At 44.3% G+C, this 21,744-nt stretch overlaps 1 protein-coding gene across 1 annotated transcript in view; it reads right to left on the bottom strand.

Annotated features, from left to right (window-relative positions):
- LOC146862311 (N-heparan sulfate sulfotransferase 4) overlaps positions 1 to 18,256 on the bottom strand; it is a 1,181,511-nt gene extending 1,163,255 nt beyond the window's left edge. Inside the window, exon 1 of the mRNA XM_085643256.1 lies at positions 17,522 to 18,256. The gene's annotated coding sequence lies outside the window, so the exon portion shown is untranslated. The remainder of the gene's footprint in view (positions 1 to 17,521) is intronic.
- Between the last annotated feature and the right edge of the window lie 3,488 nt (positions 18,257 to 21,744).

The following is a 21,744-nucleotide window of genomic DNA, read 5'->3' as shown; positions in this document are numbered from 1 at the left end:
GGGCTGAGCTGTGAGGGGCAGTCCTGCTAGCTGCACTCTGCATGGCTGCCCTTGGAGGATACACCTGTTTGGCATTTTTACATAGGGAGGGCCTATCTCCTAGGTACCTGCAGATTGGCATTTGGAGAGGCCAATACCGTAGTTCTATCAGCATTTCCTCAACTTGTGTTTCCCTCCAGCACATGTTCTATTTTGAATCTTTTTTGTTAGAGGTCATTTCCAAAGTCTTAGTCCACCCCTTAGATCTCTCAGCAGAGTACAGACCATCCAATTTACTCTCGTCTACAGCCAATCAACAGAGAGGAAACGTTCTGATCGCTTTGCCAATTGCTAAACGGTCAACGGTAGAGCGCAGGTTTAAGGAGAGGGCGTTCCATAGCTTTGATCCAGCTAATCTAAGATGAAGTGGTGGGCGAGATTTTTTTCTCATATGTTCCTGGAAATTTTAGCGGTAGGGAAAATACCAAAGAATTGGAAGGGAGCTATAATAAGGCCAGTTCATAAAAAAGGCAATATGAATGCACCACAAAACTATAGGCTGATCAATCTACTAGATATAGGAGAAAAAGTATTTTCAAAAATAATTCTGAATAGACTAAAGGACTGGGTAGAGGAGTTTTCAATTGTACCAGTTGAACAGGGTGGCTTTAAAGAAGGCCACTCTACGGTTGATCACTGCTTTGCCTTGTGGGCAGTAGCACGCAAGTCAATAGAACAAAATGGTAAGCTGTGCTGCTGTTTTGTTGATTTTCGAGCAGCATTTGACTCAGTTGATCGAGAATGCCTCTGGGAAACCCTTGTAAATAAAAATATCCCTAAAAGCTTACTTGCGATAATAAAAGAGCTACATTGCGGAAATTGGGCACAAGTAATTAGAGACACAGAAGGGGCATTGACGCCAAAAATAGCAATTGAGAATGGCCTTAGACAGGGCTGTGTGTTGGCCCCCATGCTATTTGCCATATTCCTAGCAGATCTACCAGCAACCCTAGAGGTTGAAAGAAGTGCTAGCCCGAGAATGGATGGAAATAAAGTGTCTTGTTTACTATACGCAGATGATCTGGTAATTTTGGACCAGACTGAATTAGGTCTCCAAAGAAAGCTAAATGCCTTTAGTGAATATTGTGAAAGGAAATTTCTAACGGTAAATATGGAAAAGACAAAAATTTTAAGCTTTGGGAAAAAGGATATTCGATTTAATTGGTTTTTAGGAGGCCTGAAACTAGAAACGGTGAACGAATACCGCTACCTCGGGATGTGGTTTGACAGGTCTCTAAAGTGGCACACTCATATAGAGGCCCAGAAGGCGAAGGCCTTTACATCGATCTGTGGCTTGAAAAAATTTAACCGAGATTATGGAAACATGTCGCACAGACCGCTGCTAAAGGCCTTCAGCGCAATGATACCCCCACAAGTACTCTATGGAGCGGAAGTTCTCCATCTGAGTGGTAAATGTGATTGGGATTTAGAGGAAGGGAAATGCCTAAAAACATTATTGTCATTACCACATTCGGCAATGATCCAAGCAATAAGAACCGAGTTAGGTACAACTGCTTGGAGGGTACAGGCACAAATGGCTTTAATTAGATTCTGGAAACGCCTGGATATAGAGATAGGCCAGAAAGTATCCCAATGGTGTAGAAAAGAAATTCAAAATAGTAATCTAAAATGGGCTAAAGAGAACAGGAAGAAAATACGATTGGCCTGTAAGAACTTAAAAGTGAAAATCTGTCAAGAATCCCTGTATGTAGAATTCATTAAAAGTGATCTTAGTAAGTATGGACAGGAAGTCTCTCGATGTGCAGATATGGAATATCTGGCAAAGAAAAAATCTGTGCAATTTATGAGAGATTCATGGTTAAATAAAAATTGGTTCCCTTACCTGGATATTCTACCAAACCTTTGGTACAGACAGGAAATCCTAAGACTGAGAATTGGTATAAATCCCTGGTTGATAAATGAAGAATTAAAAATAAAAATGTTAGGCCATGAAGGTTATTGTAAATGTACTTTGGGAACAAAAGGTGATATATTACATATTTTGTTAGATTGTGCAACATTACTAGAGCAGCGTAAATTATGTCTCCGCCCATTGTTTCTAAAATATGGCACAAAGTTACGGACACAGGCGGTGGAGCTAATCACAGAAATGCCTAACCTCGAGATCGCGATTGCATTAGGGAACTATATGAATGTAATTAAAAGTTATCTAAAAGAGATGTAGATGTAAATTCCAGAAATTTTAAACTGTTTTAAAATCTAAATAAGGCTAATATTAATCTTTTTAAAAATGGATGAATTGCATAATATTTTAAATTGAGTTTTAAATTATGTATAATTTTTATAAATGCTCCAGCTGATTTGTATAGATAAGTTACTATTGCACTCCACTCCGAAAATGTACTAAGTCTTAACGCTGAGAAGGTATACATCTGTATTGTTGAACTGTCACTTTTAACTGTCAATTTTAACTGGTTATTACTGTTTAAAGACCAAGGTCTAAATAAACATTGTATTTATCATCATCATCAATTGTCAGAATCGAAAACAATGAGTTTCTGCTGATTAAATCAAGTACCATCTTGAACAAATGAAGATTAATTGACACCAGTAACTGTTTCCAAAATAGAACTAAAATCAAAAGGATATTTCTTCACAGAAGATTATTTTACATCCAGAATTCCATGTGCCAGGAATTGGATCCTGTAGAAACCATTTGCAACTGGTCAGCTGGAATTTTCCCCAGTGGTAAGTGCAACCGAGCAGATACACAGCATTCACTCCCCCGCTCACTTATTGAATTTGTGTAACAGTTTGAAATACAAGCCGGACACCGACAACGAGACCTCACCCCGTGGCTGCTGCGGGACCTGTAATTGGTTTGCCATTTTCAAATTGTTTTGATACCCATAATTGAACACATTAGAGCCCTGATATGATCGGATCCGCGTTGGCTACCTTTTTTAAATGACATTCATGCTGGATTAAAGTGGAAAGAATGTGAAACTAAGCAGCGCGTCTCCAAGAATACCAGAGGAATTCATTAGGATCAATGCTTTCAGAGTGCACCGCGGTGCGGGCGGAATTCATAATGACAGGATACTCAGTGCGTATTAATAAAAGACGAGCAGGACTTTGCCGAGCAGCTTTGCATTTAGATTAGACTGAGACAACATTTAATGCGATAGAAATGTTCCCTGTCTTAACCGCTACAGTAACTACTCTGTAAACTGAAATATGAGGGCTGTTTGTTTTGTTTTCTTCCCGTCAGCCGGGCTGAGCTGTGAGGGGCAGTCCTGCTAGCTGCACTCTGCATGGCTGCCCTTGGAGGATACACCTGTTTGGCATTTTTACATAGGGAGGGCCTATCTCCTAGGTACCTGCAGATTGGCATTTGGAGAGGCCAATACCGTAGTTCTATCAGCATTTCCTCAACTTGTGTTTCCCTCCAGCACATGTTCTATTTTGAATCTTTTTTGTTAGAGGTCATTTCCAAAGTCTTAGTCCACCCCTTAGATCTCTCAGCAGAGTACAGACCATCCAATTTACTCTCGTCTACAGCCAATCAACAGAGAGGAAACGTTCTGATCGCTTTGCCAATTGCTAAACGGTCAACGGTAGAGCGCAGGTTTAAGGAGAGGGCGTTCCATAGCTTTGATCCAGCTAATCTAAGCACCTGACCACCTCCAGAAGTTCTTGAGAAGTAGGAAACCTGTGATTACAACAAACCTGAGAGAAGCAGCCTAACTGGCAGACGGGTGAGAAACTTTGACCTTCAAATATGAAGTCATTTATGGTAGGATTTACAATTACCTCTCAGCTTGACCAGGCAAACAATCGTTTCTGTGTGTTCATGAAAAAGTGATGATCTAGATTACATGTGAGCTGAATTCTAGATTAAAATGTTTCCTGAAACAATCTGGTCTTGAAATCTTCACTGGCTGAAAGTATGGGATAACATTTAAATATGTCTGTCTAGTGCACAAAACGTTGTATGGTCCTTTCTCTGCTACTTGTGCTTGAAAGTCTTCACTACTCCATCAACCTCTAATTTATGAACATCTGGCAAATATTAATTACTACCACTCTATGACAAAGAGCCTTGATGGAGGGGGGAGTATCTCTGTGCTGGCTCTTCAATTATGGAACACTGTGTCTATGTCTAAGGTTGTAGCCTACCCACCAGAGGTTTCATCGCATACCTAATGCATTTTGGTTCCTTAAATTATTTGCAGTAGCACATCAGAGCCTAGTAAAGCATTACTTAAATTGTGTTATACGAGGGCGGTACTAACTTGTTTACGGAGCCATCTGACAAGCACATGGCAGTACATAGGCAAGTTTAATTGAATATGGGAAAGAAGGACTACATTAAAGGAGAGACCAAATTAGGGCTGTTTCTCTGCCACACCATAACCCACTCTTCGGCTTCTCATCATACCCAGTCAGGGTATCCAGACACTCAGGGTAATTAATAGGTGTAACAGGTGTAGCAACCAGCCCCCACACACAGCATATCTCTGTTTAGGACAACATAATAGTGTAATGTGCTATATTAGCTTGTCCTATCTTTTTATGTGTGGAGTGCCCAGCCCCGAATACAGAGTCTCACAGTTATAAAATTATTGGTAAAATTAAACGCGTAGTTTGTGATTACATAAAAAAAGTGACCTAATACAAAAGTGTAAGTTTTCCTTTGTGAATCCGACCCTTTGTTTTTCTAATTCTTTTAATACCCTCTCCCAGGTGGGGAGTTTTAAATTGAGGAATGCAGGGATATGCCTCCAAGATTCCGGATAAGAAGCGTAAGGCCCTGATTACGAACTTGGTGGATTGGATAATCCATCACAAACGTGACAGATGTCCCGTCCCCCGTATTTCAAGTTCCATAGGATAGAATGGAATCGTAATATGGCAGACGGGAAATCCATCACATTTGTGACAGAGTATCCCATCCTGCAAGAACGTTATCAGGCCTTAAGTCAGATATTTGATACTATTTGCTTACTTCTTTCTTTGGAGCAAATGTACAACATTTTTGCCATTTATAAGGAATATTAGGACTGTTCCTGAAACACTGCAGCTTTCTTTTACCCTTAGATCTAAAACATGCATATAAATACACCTATTCAGCAATGTAACAAGTATATATATACTGACTGCACCCGCCTCCAAAGGGGTAGTCTAAGGGGTCCATGGGACCCCCTTTTTCCCCTCCAGAGGGCTTCCATCAGGGGGCGCACTGACAGTATGCCACCTTTTAGGTAGCGCACTGGTCACTGCGCCTCCTGATGGTTTCTTTGCCTCTGTGCCGCATCTGTAATATGGCTAGGCCTGGGCTAAAAATCCGTTCCGCTTGCGGAAATTGCGATAATTTGACATTTTCGCGTTCAGCGGAGAGCGCGAAAATGTCAAAATTTCCGCAATCCGCATTTTACCGGAAATTTTTTGCTTGCTCGCGCTGTAAACTAATACATTCTTGTGTGCACGCGATCGCCTTACCTGAATCCCCGCGTTCGCCGACAAGTTTTCCCGATCCGGTCGCGTTCTCCACGAGATGTTGGATTGTTGGTAGCCATTTGCGCTGTCTCGCGACAGTTCGCGCCCGTAGTAACAGCATTCGTCGCACGATCACGTCTTTCTTCTCGCGATCATGCACCGTGAGACAAGTGAAAACAAGATGGCCGCGCCCGCGAGCAACTGCATGGGTAAGTTGGCGAGCCGTGACGGGCGGGAAAAAAACTTCCGCATCTTCGCGATATTTCCACGTGTTTGCGGAGATTTTTAACATTTTCGCGATAATTTGCGAAAGTGAATTTCGCAAATTCCGCCCACCCCTAAATATGGCGCAGGCACAGAGGCAATGGGATTCCCTCATTTTCATGGGGCACACCATCATACAAATGAGGTAACGTCCCCTGCAGATAGCACTGGTGCTCTATGTGTGCCAGCACTATCGGTTAGACAGAAGGGGCTGCACAAGTGTCTATGGCCCCTTATGTAATACCAAAGTCCCCTGGGGCACGCAAAGCTGGTGCAAATGCCTGTTAAGCCCCTGGGGCACTTTATGTTACATTGCCCCAGATAGCCAATTCATTTTTTGCACACATTCTCTCAGTTACATTACATTTTAGAGGTGAGGGGGTTGAGGGGGCATGGCCCTGAAACCTCACACACTGCAGTGCCTCTTCTAGGCACCTCTAGGGTACGTATTTTTAAAACCCAGCACGCTGCTAGTTGCCATATCAGTTTAAATGTTTATGTGTGGATACTGTCAAGATGGAGCAAGATGGGGCAAGCCCTCACAGTGAACTGAAATTTCATCCAAAATGCATCACAATTACCAAAGGCTCTGTATTTCTTCTTAGCTGAAATATCTAAGCACCCTCCAACTCCTAAGTCAGTGGAAAATATACACTAATATTATATTTTTTTTAACAGCTTTTCCATAGCCTCCTTGTATTACATCGGTGGATGTCAAAACCATATTGGCAACAGGACCTAGTGGAAACCATTTGCAACTAGTCAACATGACTTTCCACTGTGGAAGATAATTTTCCCAAGATCACACAATGCGGTAAAGCAGGGAAGCCGGGATTAGAATTCTGGTCACCTTGAGACAACTGTCAGGTAGTCTAGTGTGCTATCTAAATGTCCTAACCTTAGACATCCAGCACTGGGCTCCTGCTCAGCATTAATCCTGCTAATCAGGTAGGAATTTGAGACTCCCCATTCTGACTGGATGTCTCCAGGTATTCGGCTAGGTCACAGCCAAAGGTGCCCGAGGTTCTCTTATGTTTGAACTTCAGCTTTGCCCCTTCGTTCTTTATGAATTAATCCAGAGAGCGGTGGTCCCAAATGCCCTGAAAAAAACAGTAAGGCTTCTCGAACCTTCAGGTTGCCCCTGTGCTGCGTCTTCCTCCAGTGACATGGGAGTGGGATGTCAGGCAACAGCCAGGGCACAGAAACATGAAACATGTGGGGTGCGGGAAAAAGACTAGCAGCCACAGGTTCACTTTGAGTGGGGGATAAGATGTGCTATTTATATAGTGCTTAAACCCCCAGGAAATTCAAGTGCTTGATTCTTCCAGTGGAGTGTGTTCAATGAGCAAGAAAAATGCTGTCACATCTTGGTGCGATGGGGAGGCTTCCAGTTGCCACAATTCTCAGAGAACACTGAGTATGGGTGAATAGGTCTATACCAGGACTCCAGGGGTGTCATAAACAAACTTGTTACAACTTTTGAAGTTGAGATTCTAAATGTAAAACAAATCACATAGCAGAGGTTCTGCACTAGTTACCTGTCAGCAGATTAAACTGACATACCTTGGAGGAATATGTACTCCTATTACAAAGCTGGAGGTGAGAAGCTGAGTCTGTTTGGAGGAATTGTGAGAATGTCTGTTAGACTGCGGGCCCCTTTCTTGCATGCCTGCTTTTTGTCTGGGTCAGCAGCTGGAGGAACTTCCTGTCTCCGTGCTCTCATTTCTGCTCCAGTTAAAATAACTACCATAACCAGCTTGGGAAATGCTGCTAGGAAGCTTGACGGAGGGGTGGAGGGCCATCGGTGTGTGAGTGAGTGTCTGTGAGTGTACGCATGAGGAGGAGGGGAGGGAGCTCTGACATGCTAAACATTATGTGGGCTACCCCATGGGATAGGGTCCCTGAGCCAAAATCAGCCCTGGGAGGGGGCCAAGCTCTGCCCCTTCCCTAAAGATAAACATCTCTGCTCCCAGGACCTGGCCCACACTGGGTGGCTCAAAAAAACAAGCGTAGGAGACCGTGCTTGCTTTTTTAAAATTATTTTTATGCGGATTTGTGGATCATCTGCAAATTTGCAGCAAAGTTTTTAAAAAATGTTTTTGACCGCTGATGGGGTCCCCCTACATTTGCAACATCAGTCCTAGGGGGTCAAGGTATTCCTACCCTGCCCGTTATGTCTTTTTTTCATTTTGTTTCAGGACTTGGGACCAGGTCCCGTTACTTGTATGGTTGCCACCACTTCCTGGTTAAGGTGGTGGCAGACTATCAGATCTCAGTTTGAGATCTGTCGGGATCAGCGGAGCATTCACGTCCTTGGATATACAAAGTTTTTGAGCATTTATTCCTCAAAAACTACTGAATGGTTTCACACCTAAACACAAAACTCAGTTTTTTTGTACCTAGATCTAGCTTTCTACCAAATTTGATGTAGGCTGTAGCTTTGTCTAAAGTTCCTATGGTGATTGGAGCAAATGCGTTTTGGGAACCTGAACCCCCTTCTTTTCTCCCCCCCTCCGGCTTGGTGGATTGACCCAAAACCTTCCATGCATAAATTAGGCAAAAAATAACACTTTTTTAAAGGTTTCGTGGAGATTCCTCAAACTGCGACAAAGTTATTAGCAACACAAAAAATGCATTTCCTATGGAAACAGGATCTTAACTATAACTACCACTGGGTAATATACATATTTAGGACTGCAAATCCACATCTTGTGAATTACATACTTGAATATGCACTTGTAAATAATGTTGTCTGTGCACTGAACAAATCAATTTGTGAGTCGGACCCAAGGGGTTTGCTCTTTGGTTCGGTGACTATGTAGATCGCTCTCCAGTCTCCCTAAAGATTATTTTCATTAAGATTGTTTTCCTTGAATCAATTTTCTTGTGTTAAATGTTTTTGTTTTATTTGTGTTGAAACACAGCAAAGACGTGGCCGTACAATTCAATCCTGATACATCTTTGAGCAGTAAAAAAGCACTGCAACTAAAACAAGGGGCTCAAGTTTAGAGCTCAGGTAAATAGTGTCTCTGCATCGGTATCAGGATGACCGCACCCTTGATGACAGCGATTTCTGGGGAACTAGCCCCATAATATTCTACCAAGTAGGGAAGAACAAAATAAATGTGCACCAGGTACCTTGAGGCTAACGTCTAATATTAACATATGATCTTTATATGAAGGGTTTCCAACCACACGTTTACCATATCTATGTGCTGTACATAAAGTCTATCACTATTTCCCAACTTATTGAACTAATTTTACTGACCTCAGGAGGATAGACAGGTTAGTCTGTCTCTGTGGGTTCAGCACACATGACTTTCTGTCCTGATCATTTTTCTGCATCCATAGTTAAGCTTTCTGAGCCATACTGTCGGCTAAGTCAGTTTCACATAACCCATCACACAGATGAGAACCCATTTAAATTAACAAACAATGTTACAAAAAAACTTGTGATGACAAATAATTATCTTCCAAAATAAAAGTGTTCTCTCATTTTGTTAGACTAGAATGCTGTCTGATAACTTCCAATGTCATGGAGGAAAGGCTAGGGGATAGGAACCCTAAGGGCCAGATTTACGAAGGCATTGAGCAGGCACAAGGGCAATGCAAAGTGAGGTGAGGTGGCGCATGCTATTTTCTATCCAGGGAAGAAGGAGTTTTGCACTCTAAATGTGATGCTAGAGCGCAAGAAATATACTTTGTGTTGCTTTGCTTTGCATCAAGGAGTCATTACTAGTGCAAACACCCATAGGTTTTAAAGTAAGTCTGATGTTCTAGGATAGGCAGACTGTGCTTTGCATTAAAAACTAAAGCATACTTGGCACAGGCAAACATTCTGAAATGTGTTCATTGCTCCAAAAGTGTGATGCACTGCATGCAATGCACAGCACAACACACATCCAGTGCATGGGAAGCTGAGTTGTCTACGCCTAGTAATTTGTACTGGCATAGGATTCCTACAGACAAAATCCTATGCCAGATAACACGTAATCACCTCTGCCCCATGTGCAAAGCAGTGGGTTATGCAAGGCTCTCTTGTTTGAGCACCTAAATACAGAGCGACACCAACAGCAGGGCAATCTTTATAGATGTTGCATTGTTCTGTGTTTTCCCCATTGCACAAATCTGCACAGATAATTTAGAGGCAATACTGTGTTGTGTGAAAGGTTAGTATCAATGTTCAAAAGTCATCATATGTTATGTTATGTTATGTTATGTTACAGCGTTCTTTTATAGCGCACGGCTACTCGAAAAGAGTGTCCCGGCGCTATCCACCTGCATCTCAGAATAAAAATAACACAACACAGCAAAAAAATGAGAAAAAGAACTGAAACTGAAGCAATAATAATATGTGAAATTCACAGTTCGAATATGCACATAAAAAGACAAATATATTCTGAAACAAACAGTTAATAAGTTGGCTACTCTCAGTAAAAAGCGATTCTCACGTCAGATAACAGTCTTCATAAAGATGTTCGCTGCCAGACGTACCTCATACGTCTAAACTTGTTCATGCCAAATGGATGACGAAGTCAGTGTTTTTTTAGGAGAGTGTGTGGCTTATTTACAAGCCCCTTGCGCCTCCTGTGTGTCACTTTTGATATGGGGAAAAGTGACGTACTGGCGGCACAAGGGGCTTGTAAATAAGTGGGATGAAAAAAAGTGGGAAATCCGATTTTAAAGTGTTGCTGATATTCCTTGAGGCTGATCCCCACTGAAGCCTACAGGAAGCGTTTAGGTGCTATTGGTTCAAATCAGAGGCACATCTAGAGCCAAATTCTTTGGGGGGGGGGGGGCTAATAAAAGTTTCAGGGGGATATTTCTTTCAGCAATAGGCAAAGTGGAGATGCAGGGACTCTATGAAGGGGTGAAAAAACAACAAAGCATCGCTAACAAGTAAATGTTTTTTAAAGACCTGTGAAGTACTAGGGTGCGGCTGCAAGAAGACAGACACCAGACCAGCCAGCCTGCAGCAGCTCAAAAACTGTCTGTGTGTGTGTGCCCAGGAAGCTGTCTCAGCCCGGGCTGACACACATGATGGGGTGGCTGAAGCCCTTTGAGCCCTATGGGTGTTGCGCGCCTGGTTCAAATCATAGTAACAGCCTCGACATGAAGATAATTTGAAAAGGGATGTTCAATTATTAGCCAGGGCATGAATTTGTACACATTTCAGTATAATTTGGAAGGAGCGGGAGTCTTCAGAACTCTCTGCCAGCAATAACTTTCTTTTGAAAACGTGAGTTGTGTGTCACTGACTGAGATCCCTTTGAAGAAGTGGCACCGGTTTAAAGCCCGGCACTTTACAGTTCCACAGAGATGTGGGCTGAAACCTAGCGGTGACTGCGACTGTTGTTAACAAAGCAGCAACTTTTGGTAAATCTCGTTTGGGGCTGCAGTCAAACTTATTAGATTGCCGAGAAGAGGGAGTAAAACAGAGGGTGGTTGTGTCCAGAGGCGCAACTAGAGCCAAATTTCGGGGGGGGGGGGGCTAAGAAAAAATTTCGGGGGGGGGGGCTGAATCTTTTAAGCCATAGGCAGAGTGGAACTGCAGGGGCTCTTAGAAGGGGTGAAACAACAGCGAGGCCTCATTAACATGCAAATGGTCTTTTAAAGACCCGTGAAGTGCTCGGGTGCGGCTGTGTGTGTGCCCGGGAGGCTGTCTCATCCCGGGCGCCACACACAATGGGGGGGGGCTGAAGCCCTTTGAGTCCAATGGGTGTTGCGTGCCTGGTTGTGTCTTGAAGTTTATGAACATTGTATGCAAAATGGAACTCGCTAACAACTCACCTGATATTAGGCTATTCCCAGCATTTATAACTCTGAGGGGTTTTTTTGGGTGGAGTTTTATATAGCGCGAACTAGACCTGAAGGTATCATAGAGCTTTACATGTGCACTTATAACCTCAACCCCATTACTGCACACTCACCCTCCATCGCCTTCCCTGTGCACACAGCCCCTCTTCATCCCCCACCACTGTGCAGCATTCCATTCTCTATCACCATCATCTTTTAGTGCCCCTCTCATCATATGCCACGACTGTACTGCGCTCCCCCATCCATCCCCACAACTACGCACCACTCCCGCATACATCCCTGCCAGTTTACAGCCCTTCTACCTCCATTCCCACCATTATGCAGCACTCACCCTGCACCCCATTGCTGTGCAGCCCTCCTCTTTCCATCACCCCCGCTATACAGCATTCCACCCTACACCCTCACCATGGTGCAGCACTTCCCCCATCTATCCCCACTGCCATGCAGCCCTCTGCCCTCCATCCCCACCATTGTGCAGCACTTGACCTCCATCCTCATCACTGTGCAGCTCTCGCCTCTCCGTACCCCACTACTGAGAAGAATTTCACCCTTTTTCTCAACCATTATGCAGCACTCCACTCTTCATCCCCATCCCTATAAAGAACTCACTCCTTCGTTACCACAATTGTTTAACACGCCTAACTCCACAATGGGAAGCACTCCTCCCTCCATCACCCACCACTGCTCGGCTCTTACGTCTACATCCCAACCACTGTGCAGCACTCTTCCCTACATTCCCTCCACTGTGCATCATTCCACCATCTATCTCCGCCACTGTGCAATGCTTCCACCTCCATTCCCACCATTGTGCAGGACTAGTCTCCCATCCTAAGACTATGCAGGATTCCTCCCTGCACCCCTCCACTCTACAGAACTCCACTCTCCCTCCCCCACTAAGCAGCCCTCCTACTTTCACCTCCAGCACTGTAGACAGGAATGCACTAGAAATCTCCATAATAAGATAAAGAGGTCTGTGGACTGAACGCTGACTTCCTTCCACCACCAGGCCGAACAGCCTTCCTGGTGTTGCTTCAAAGCTCTCTGCACCAGGTGCATTAACCCTGTAAGATATTTTAAAATGCAGCCTCTTTATCACCAATAAAGTAAGCTAGAAAGAATTTCCTGTCACATATTCCCTTATTGCCAATTTCTTTACAGCAGATTTTTTTTTTTAATGTATAAGTGGACTGTCAAACTCTGTTTTTCAAGCTCTGCTCCTCGTGACTCCACCGGCCACCCCCTTTCATCGGCCACCCCCCCAATGTATGGGATCCTGGAGTCAAGTTATTTCCACTTCCAGCACTGTGTGTAACTTGAAACACATCTTGACTTGGATCAAGACAGGGTGTAGCAAGAGTGGCAGCTCGTAAAGCAACATGCGCCGTCTCCAGTAAGATCGCACCATCGAGTAAGGCTTCAGTCATCCGCCAAAGGTTCGAGTCCTCGTAGAGCCACTCCCCTTTCAACATCCCGAATTTAATTCAAGGAGTCTGGTGAACTTGGACCAGTAATATCACTCGCTTCTTGTAGAATTCGGTAGCAATAAGCATGGTATCAACATTACACATGTCATCTCCAATGCGATTAGACTGCGAACAATCCTCCGGAGTCCATGCGTGAATAGGTGCGAAAAATGTACATTTCAATCTCTGAGCAGAAGGAAAGGATGTATTCTTGTAAATAACATATGTTCATTTTGGTTATCTGCTTGCGCTATTCTATGAGGTTGTTGAGCTGAATTAGGAAACGGCAACACTTCTTGTGGTGTGCAACAAGTATGTATGTACCTGCAGAGGTGCTGAGCTGAGGAGGTGGGTACAGGACCATGTGTTATAAACGAATGTTGTTCAGTCAAACTTGCAATAGCTCCTCGGTTCAAGGGGGGTTGTTTTGTCTTTATTTTCATGTACAGGGGTTGAATTGATTCGGTCGAAACACGTGGCTGCTGCAACCTCCCAAGGGGCATATTTATAAGCAGGCGATAAAAAATTATCACCGCTTTTGCGGCCGTTTTCGGCCGATAAGCGGCGATAATTTTATCGCCTAATTAGCAAGGCCACGCTAACGCGTGAAACCTTGTTTTAGCGTCAGGATGATGCAAAGTGGGCATTCCTGACCTAACATGACAGGAGAAATGTCGCTAAGCGACATTTCTCCTATCATCAAGCCCCACGCTATGAAGCATAGCGTCAGGAAAAGTAGCAATAACCACTGTGATCGCTACTTTCCTTACGCCTGCTTCAGGACTGACTTAGCCATGATATCCTGTGGAAGGAGGATATCATGGCTAAGTTTGTGAGTCCCTATCTGCAAGCTAACCCCACGGCATGCGGCGATAATATTATCGCTTTATTTACAAGGACACGCTAACGCATGTTTCCTTGTTTTAGCGCCCGTTTTCAGCACACCTCGCATCGTTAATGAGATGTAAAGGAGGCGTGCCCGAAAATACTCCATTGAAAGATATCGCTAAACCAGCTTCGCGATATTTACAAGGACCCCAAATCTGGCATAGCGATAATCTTAATCGCGCTAACGCGCCCTTAGCTCTGGATTTTAACGTCTGTTAAAATTCAGACTAGGGTATACTTTACATGGGATGTGGATTATGTGGTTACGACCACATGCTCGTATCGGCAATGTTTTCGCTGTTTTTGGGTGAACAAAAACCAGCGATGTTTGCCCATTTTTGCGCTGACGCTGGAATATTTATCACATAGGTTATACACGTTGTAAATAACGCGCTAACCAGGCGATAAATAACAGCAATAGATGGCGATAAATATGAAAGCGCTAAGCGTGCTTTGCGATATTTATCGCCGTCTGTTGCTAATATGCCCCTTAGTGGGGTTTGAACCGAAACTGTTCCTTAGGAGAAGATTTCGAGAATGTGCTTGGACTCTTCGAAACCAAAAAGTTGGTCCGTGGTGGCAATAGAGTGTGCACACTCGAGGTTTTTGCATTGCTCTGTCCTTGGTTGTAGGGTGTTGAAATGTGCACTCCCACAGTATCTGCTTCCACCTTTGCTCTGGGTGTTGACAATACGCACTCCCACAATGTATTCATTCGCCTCGCTTCTTGGGTGTGAGAATGATTCTACCCAAAGGGCCGGTATGCACATTTGTCCTGACTGGAGTATGTGTGCAGCGTTTGAATGCACGTGGGCACTAAAGTTTGTGAATCGGAACACCAATTACTGCCAGACTGGGAACTCTACCGCCTTAATACGGCGATTGCGCCGGAAATAGGGGCATATCATAGCCCTTACCTTCACGACTGACAAGACCCTCACACGAATTTATTCATTTTGCGACACATTCGCCAACTATATGAATTTGGAGAAACATTCAATGGTCTCCCTTTTCTGGTTCATAAATAACGGGACTTCTTGTGTATTTTGGACAATCCAAATCATTTGGAACAACTGTTTCGGATGCTTAAGCCTTGAAAAAGTTACATTCGTAACGAAACACGTGTCGGCTGTTTCCATCGTTGCCAACAGGGAGGTTGCATGAACAGGACTTCCGTGGGACAACAAGCGAAAACTATATTTTTATAAAATGTTATATGTTATGGCTTTGGATTGCACCTAGAACATTAGGTTTCCACAATTGGTATATAATATTGTCAGTTGATATTAAAAACAATTTTGTAGAAATGTATCTGTGGGATTGTTTTCCTGTGAGTTGTCATATTGTGGTTAAATTGCAAACTGGTTACACTATTATTAACAGTGACACAAAAAAAATGGAGAGTGCCGAGGTACAGTTGTTTTGTTAAGAGTTGCACGGAAGTTCCTTGGATCTTCTGTGTGTTGACATCCGTGGTAGTGGGGTGGTTTGTGGATTGTTACCTTGAGTGGCACCAACACTGTTATTTGGATATAGATAACATCAAAGCAACTAATCGCTTGGAATTGATGTGCTACTCTGTATACCACTACCCCCTCTTGTTTCCAGCGGCTGGGTGCTTCTTGGTTCTAGAGTGTGAAAATAATCACACCATAGCACACGTGCGCACCTTAGTTCTGCAGTGTGAAAATGTGTGCACCGCCACTGTCTGTGTGCATTGGTTCAGGGTTGTGAAACTGTGCACAACCATGCTATTTGAAACTGTTCTGATTGGAGGGCGGGGGTGAAGTGTATGCCAAAAGTGTGTTTTCTTCACGGGTATCGCGCAAACTTAATAAAAAGCAGCGCTTGTGAGGGTATGAGAAAAGAAAACGGACACCCCTGGAAAATGTGTGCACCTAGTTTTTGTTGTCATCCCACAGTGCACGTGTGCACCTTGGATGGGGGGGGGTTGAGAACGTGTCTGCACATGCCGTGGTTACGTGCCGTGTCTGTTGGCTGCCGAGGTCAGCAGTGTGTGGATGCTCGCATGGTGTCGGCATGCCCCTAAGCTCTGGTCCTGAGATGGGAGAATGATAACTGTGTCTTTGCGTGCCTTTGGTGTGCCACTGTGCTTTACATTAGTTTCTGCATAAACCTTGGTTCTAGTCTGTGAAAATATACACCTCTAAGGTACCTGCGTACACCTCATCAGGGGTAGTAAGCGCTATACAAAAACAATTACAATACCTTGCTTCAGAGGTGTAAGAATGTGCACGCCTACTTGGTTTGTATGTGCCTTGGTTCTGTAGTTTGAGAATGTCTTCGCCCACAGTGCCTGTGTTAGTATTAGCTCTAAATTGTAAAAAATAAATACCCACACTCAAATACACATGTATGTGTCTTGGTTCTGAGTAATGGACTATACACACCCACAGCGCTTGCAAATGCCTCAGTTCTAGGTGTTTGAATAAGCGCGCGTTCCCCCTCCCTCTCTCTCTCTCTATCTCTGTATCTCTCTCTCTCTCTCTCCCTCTCTCTCGATCTCTCTTTCTCTCTCTCTCTCTTTCTCTCTCTCTCTCTCTCTCTCTCTCTCTCTCTCTCTCTATCCCTCTCTCACACACTTTCTCCGGGTACCTTGGGTCTGTGATCAGTGTTATGAGACTGTTCCCTCCCCAGTGCCTCCTTGTGACTTGCCTCTGAAATGAAGTCCCCTCATAACATTTCCAGTGGAGGGTGAGATAACTGAGATGCGTATTACTTTATCCCTCATCTTTTAATGCAGGAAGAGCTTGAGGGGATGGAACGCAGAAATGAGATTCAAACCACATGAAAGTCGTCAAAATTCTCTTTCTGCGGTCGTGCATAGATGGAGGGACGCTTGAAGCGCTAGAATGCACGGCGGTGCCGCTGAGAAGCAGGGCATCTACCACGGAGCTGCTTGGGAGCTCTTTCGTGATTTCGCCACACGAGGAGGCGTTCACCTTTATCATCACTGCTCCAGTGCGGGGAGCAGCGCAATCATGCATTCCATCTAGATCATCGCCCGACCGCTGACGCATGCACGTGCGGTCATATAAAAATTTAAACACACTCATCAGACGAACAAAAATGACGATGGTCATGTGTGCAAGGGAGCACATCACCCCCGATCAGCCACTAGTGAAGCGCATCCAGTTATTCCGTACGTCCTTCCACCATACTCAGCAACAGCAGTGTCCCGGGACAGCTCTTGCAGAAAGGCAGAAAGACGTGCTGCGCAGGGAGCTGTCCACTCCTAGGTGCTGGAGCCCAGATCGGGAAGTCAGGGCGCCTCAAAGCAGAACAACCTTTTACTTAACCGTAGACGAGGTAGTTCTTCCGCAAAGTAGCACAGTCCGTCTCCTCAAATTCACCCCTCAAAGAACCACAACACTTCAGCACAAGCAGTGTATTGATGAAGACACGCGTAAACCACGTGTTCCCACTATCTTACTATTCTCGCTAAGTAAGCCATTATTTCGTTATTTAGAAAGCAGTCACTGCACATGTGTGGGGCTACATAAGTTGTAAACGATCAAACACTATTGGTACGCCTTGTGCATGCACACCCAGCCCAAAATGCAACTTACCTGCAACTGAGATCTGATCTCCCCTGAATGGGCTTGAGCTGCTGCTGGCGCGCGCCGCACAGTGGGCGCCCCTCGCTAGGATGGATCCACTGGGCGGCTGGTACAAGGAGGGTGCCTCGCGGACCACGCTCCAGCTGAGGACCGGTAACCGGTAAGAGTCTCACATCTGCGGCTCCGGTGGCCGGGCTCTTCCCGCGCCGTCTCGTGTTATTTAGAACAGGCTGCTGTCCTCTTCAACACGCAGCCAGCTGGAATGGCACAAACCCCTGCTCAGCACACCATAAAACTGCAGCTTCCTTCTTGGACACGAGGATTACACCGGGGAGCCGTCAGGGAACAGCAAAAATGCTGTGATAACTATTTAATCACACAAATACCAGCTGTTCTCGCGCCTGCTCCTGGTCCTGCTGCCGGTACTGCCGCGTCTTGTTTATCTGGAGGCTCTCTCTGTCACACATACACAAACATGCACTATTTATCCCTCTCACAATCTTCCTCTACAATTTCCATTCTCTCCACCCTGCGTCCTGCTCAGACCCTCCTTTCTCCCTCTAATCACGCTCTCCCTCCCCTCTCCTTTCGCCTTTCACACCTCCCCGGTTCTGTCTCTCAGTGTCTACATCTTTAACCAAAGTTTCTCTCTCTTGCTATCGCCTCTGCCATCGCCCTTGTCTCATGTTCACTCCCGCGCCCACTAGTTCTCTCCCTGTCATTCGCCTGTCTTATCTCTGTACGATTCAGTCACACTCTTTCTTTCGCGCCCCCTTTTACTCTCTCTCTCTTTCTCAAACGCTCACTCTTTCACCCCCACTCCCCTTCTCATTGCCCCCTCTCTTTCTCAGAGGCTTTCTTTCACCCTTGCTGTCCCTTCTGCATACCCGTTCTCTCTCACTCTCCTCTCCCCCACGGTCCCTCACGCCGTTCCTTTCCTTCTTTCAAACTGTCACGGCAGCTTTCTGGGATCGTGATTGGCAGGAAGAGGCATTTCCCTCGCTAATCCTTCAGGCGCGGGGCTCGAGCTGGTGTGATGTCACCCGCACGACGGGACGGGGCGCGAGAGACATTCCATCGGAGGAGCCTGGCGTAGACGCTCGCCGTATTCCTCTCACACACAGTGATTGATGAATAAATCTGGGAGGAATTGAAGAACCTGTCACTATTCCGTGTGCCGCTGCTTCCCATTCTACAGCTGTGCTATGTTAAATGCTGACTGAAAGCATTTCTTTTTTTTCTACTAGCTCCTGGGGTAGAACGATGAATTAAACACATTGCCAGTCATAATAACAAATATATGCTTACTCTTGGCGTTTGGGCCATTCTGTCTGCACCGACCAACAATCTGTCACTAGTAGTTAACTATAGGGCAGAATCAGGCTTGTTTTCATCAAGAGTGGCTACTTGTTACGTTATGAGAAGTAGAATATAAGGATTTCAGATGCACACTATACCTTGTAGGATCGCTTTAAAAACTATTATTCACCTTTTAAAGGTGCAATGACTGGCTGGGAATGTCTGGATTACTTACCGGTAATTTTCATCACTTGGATTCCACATTCCTAATACCAGTACTTATGTCTGCATCTGCAAGACTCCATCTCACCATTGGCCCTCACTCCCAAGCACCATTATTTTCTTTTAATGCCACTTAGCACCACCCTTTCAATTACTTAAAGAATGAGAAGATCTCCTCACATCCTGTTGTAACCAAGCTCCCAACTATTTCTCCATCTAAATTCATAAAGTGGCTAATGGGACGAGGACACAGTGGAATATTACTTTACACGCTAACCTCCACAGCTGGATTGAAAACTTGCTCCGTTTTTCCAAATTTTCTTGATATAATTGTGCCACAAATACAGCCTGTACGAAATGACCATCTTCTTTGTGGTGTAGCCCCAGATTTTTGCCTTGACTGTTTCTGCTGACTGTAGAACTCTGAGCACTTTACCGCTGGTAACCACCCGTAAAGTGCATGTGCTCCCTGTTCAACATGATGAAATTTATATACCCTAATTACCATATTTAATTTATCTATAATTCCCTAGTATAGGATACAAAATGTAACCAAGAACTGTAAGTTAAATGTCACTAGTGCATTGCATCACCCTTTGTACCACCGGCTACAGTGACTGTGGAAAACATGGCTTCAGGCCTTCCAGTGTGGACTGAATCAAGCAGCTTTTTAACTGTTTCTACTTGCAAAAATAAACCCTTTTGACTTGTCAAAACCTTCCTTTCAGATATTAATAAATTGCCTCTAGGTAGACTTTGCTATGGATAAGCCAGAGTGCATGGTACTTAAAGTAGGAGATGCTGAAATTTAATTTTACTTGTACTTACAGTGAAAAGGCCCCATAAGCTATTTTCACAGTTGCAAGCCTGGTTGTTCCATATAAAAACACTGAGGTGCAATATTACATTTAATAATGCTATCTTCTGCTAGGACATACCTATAATTTGATTCTTGGACTATTTGTAATATTTATTCAAAGCCTGATTCAATGGTGAAGTCGGAAGTGAAGTTACTGTTTCCTGCCTAAAGCCTCTGGAGCAGCATTTCCCAAACTGTGTGTCATCGCAAATCGTTTTTTGGTGGGTCAAAAGTTCAAGAAATAAATAAAGATGCATTTAAATTATGTATTTATCCTGTCACATTTGCTGCATTTCAAAGACAGAGGTTAGATATGGAGCTATGTATTCTGACAACTTACTGCTTATTTTTTTAGCAATGGGATTGGTGTTTAGAAACGTTTTCACTTTGAAGTCAGAGAAAGAAAAGTAAAGTGGATTATGTTACAATCTTGCTGGGGTACAGGAAGGGTGAAAGGAAAGGCTGTAGGATGTCATCTTTGTGTAATACAAAACAAAATCTAAATATGTTTAAATGAACTCCACAGATTTAGTTGTGAGGAAATCAAAAATGAAGCATTTTTTTTTTGTAATTTTGAAGTGTGATGGAAGCAAATATTTTAAAAGGATCAAAACAAATCAAGACACTTTCCTTGGTGATGCACCAATGGTAAACATTCCTGGGAACCTAATTTCCACACATTATCATGTGTGTGCAATTTAGTTTTAACAATAAAACCATGTGTCTGTGCAAATTTAGTTTCAATTTCAATGGAAAACTTGCTGTCTGTAAATGACAGTGTGCTACCATAAGATGCTTTAGTTACATAAAAAAATTCGCCTGCCTCATTCCCATCAAAGCTAGATAGGTTGCAAAAGTATGTCATTCTAAAACTTGGGCTTTGGTTCTGAAAAGTATGGGAAGCACTGCTCTCGAAGTCAATTTTCAACATTCTCCAGCTGCAGCACTGAGTTTGTAACCCTGAATGAGATGTGAAAACTGCTCAATGAGCAGGAGACAGGGGCTTGGGTATGTGGAGGTGTTTATGTTCCTCTGGCAGTATGGAAATTTGGGCAGAGCCCAGGAACTTAATTAACTTCAAAGGGACCTCCCCTGTCACAGGGAGAAGTCAGATGGCACCTGCCATGGTCCATTCTTTGTTCTCACAATCCGCCAGGTTTCAACCACAGTGGGGAGGCAGCTGTCCCCAGAACCGATGACCACAGGGGGGGGGGGGGTTTGCCCATCTCCCTGGCCACACCTCTGGGGTGGGTGCACAGGCTCTGTACAAGGAGAGAAGGGTTTCATCATCTTGGATTTAGGCAGAGGGGTGTCCTGTGGGATTCTGTGCAGTGGGGCACACAGGCAATGCTTCAAAAGTGGGTAGGGAAAACCCTGGGAAATCTTATCCCATTGGTTAAGGAGGAGCCAGGAGTCACCCCCACAGCTGGCTGGTGCCAGGCAGAAATGTGGAATCCACATAATCTCCTCAGAACACTACTGGACCAATGGAAGATCAGAAGATGACTGAACCTGTTGTCTGAGACCTGAAAAGAGCCTCAAAACTCTGAACCTGCTCTCTCTCATGGATCCAGGACAAAGAAGTGGACTCCAATGGTCATAAGGCTGACCTCCTGTTCAAGCTACAGGGACACCACAAGCTACAAGAAGCCTTTACTGCAACTGCCAGTTGATCAGTCCCAACTAGACCCTTTAGTATTGTTTGGATCCCATTTTGACTGTAGTAACTTTTGAAATGCAGATTGTGAATAACATTGGGCTTACTGTTTTGTAGGTGTGTGCATGTCCCGCCTTAAACACCAGCCTAATCCTTCATAGCCCCCTTATTACTCTTCCCTAACCCCCTTCCACA

Source organism: Triturus cristatus, chromosome 2_2 (assembly GCF_964204655.1).
Source record: "Triturus cristatus chromosome 2_2, aTriCri1.1, whole genome shotgun sequence".
Taxonomy (NCBI): Eukaryota; Metazoa; Chordata; class Amphibia; order Caudata; family Salamandridae; genus Triturus; species Triturus cristatus.
This window is presented reverse-complemented; position numbering and strand designations above follow the sequence as displayed.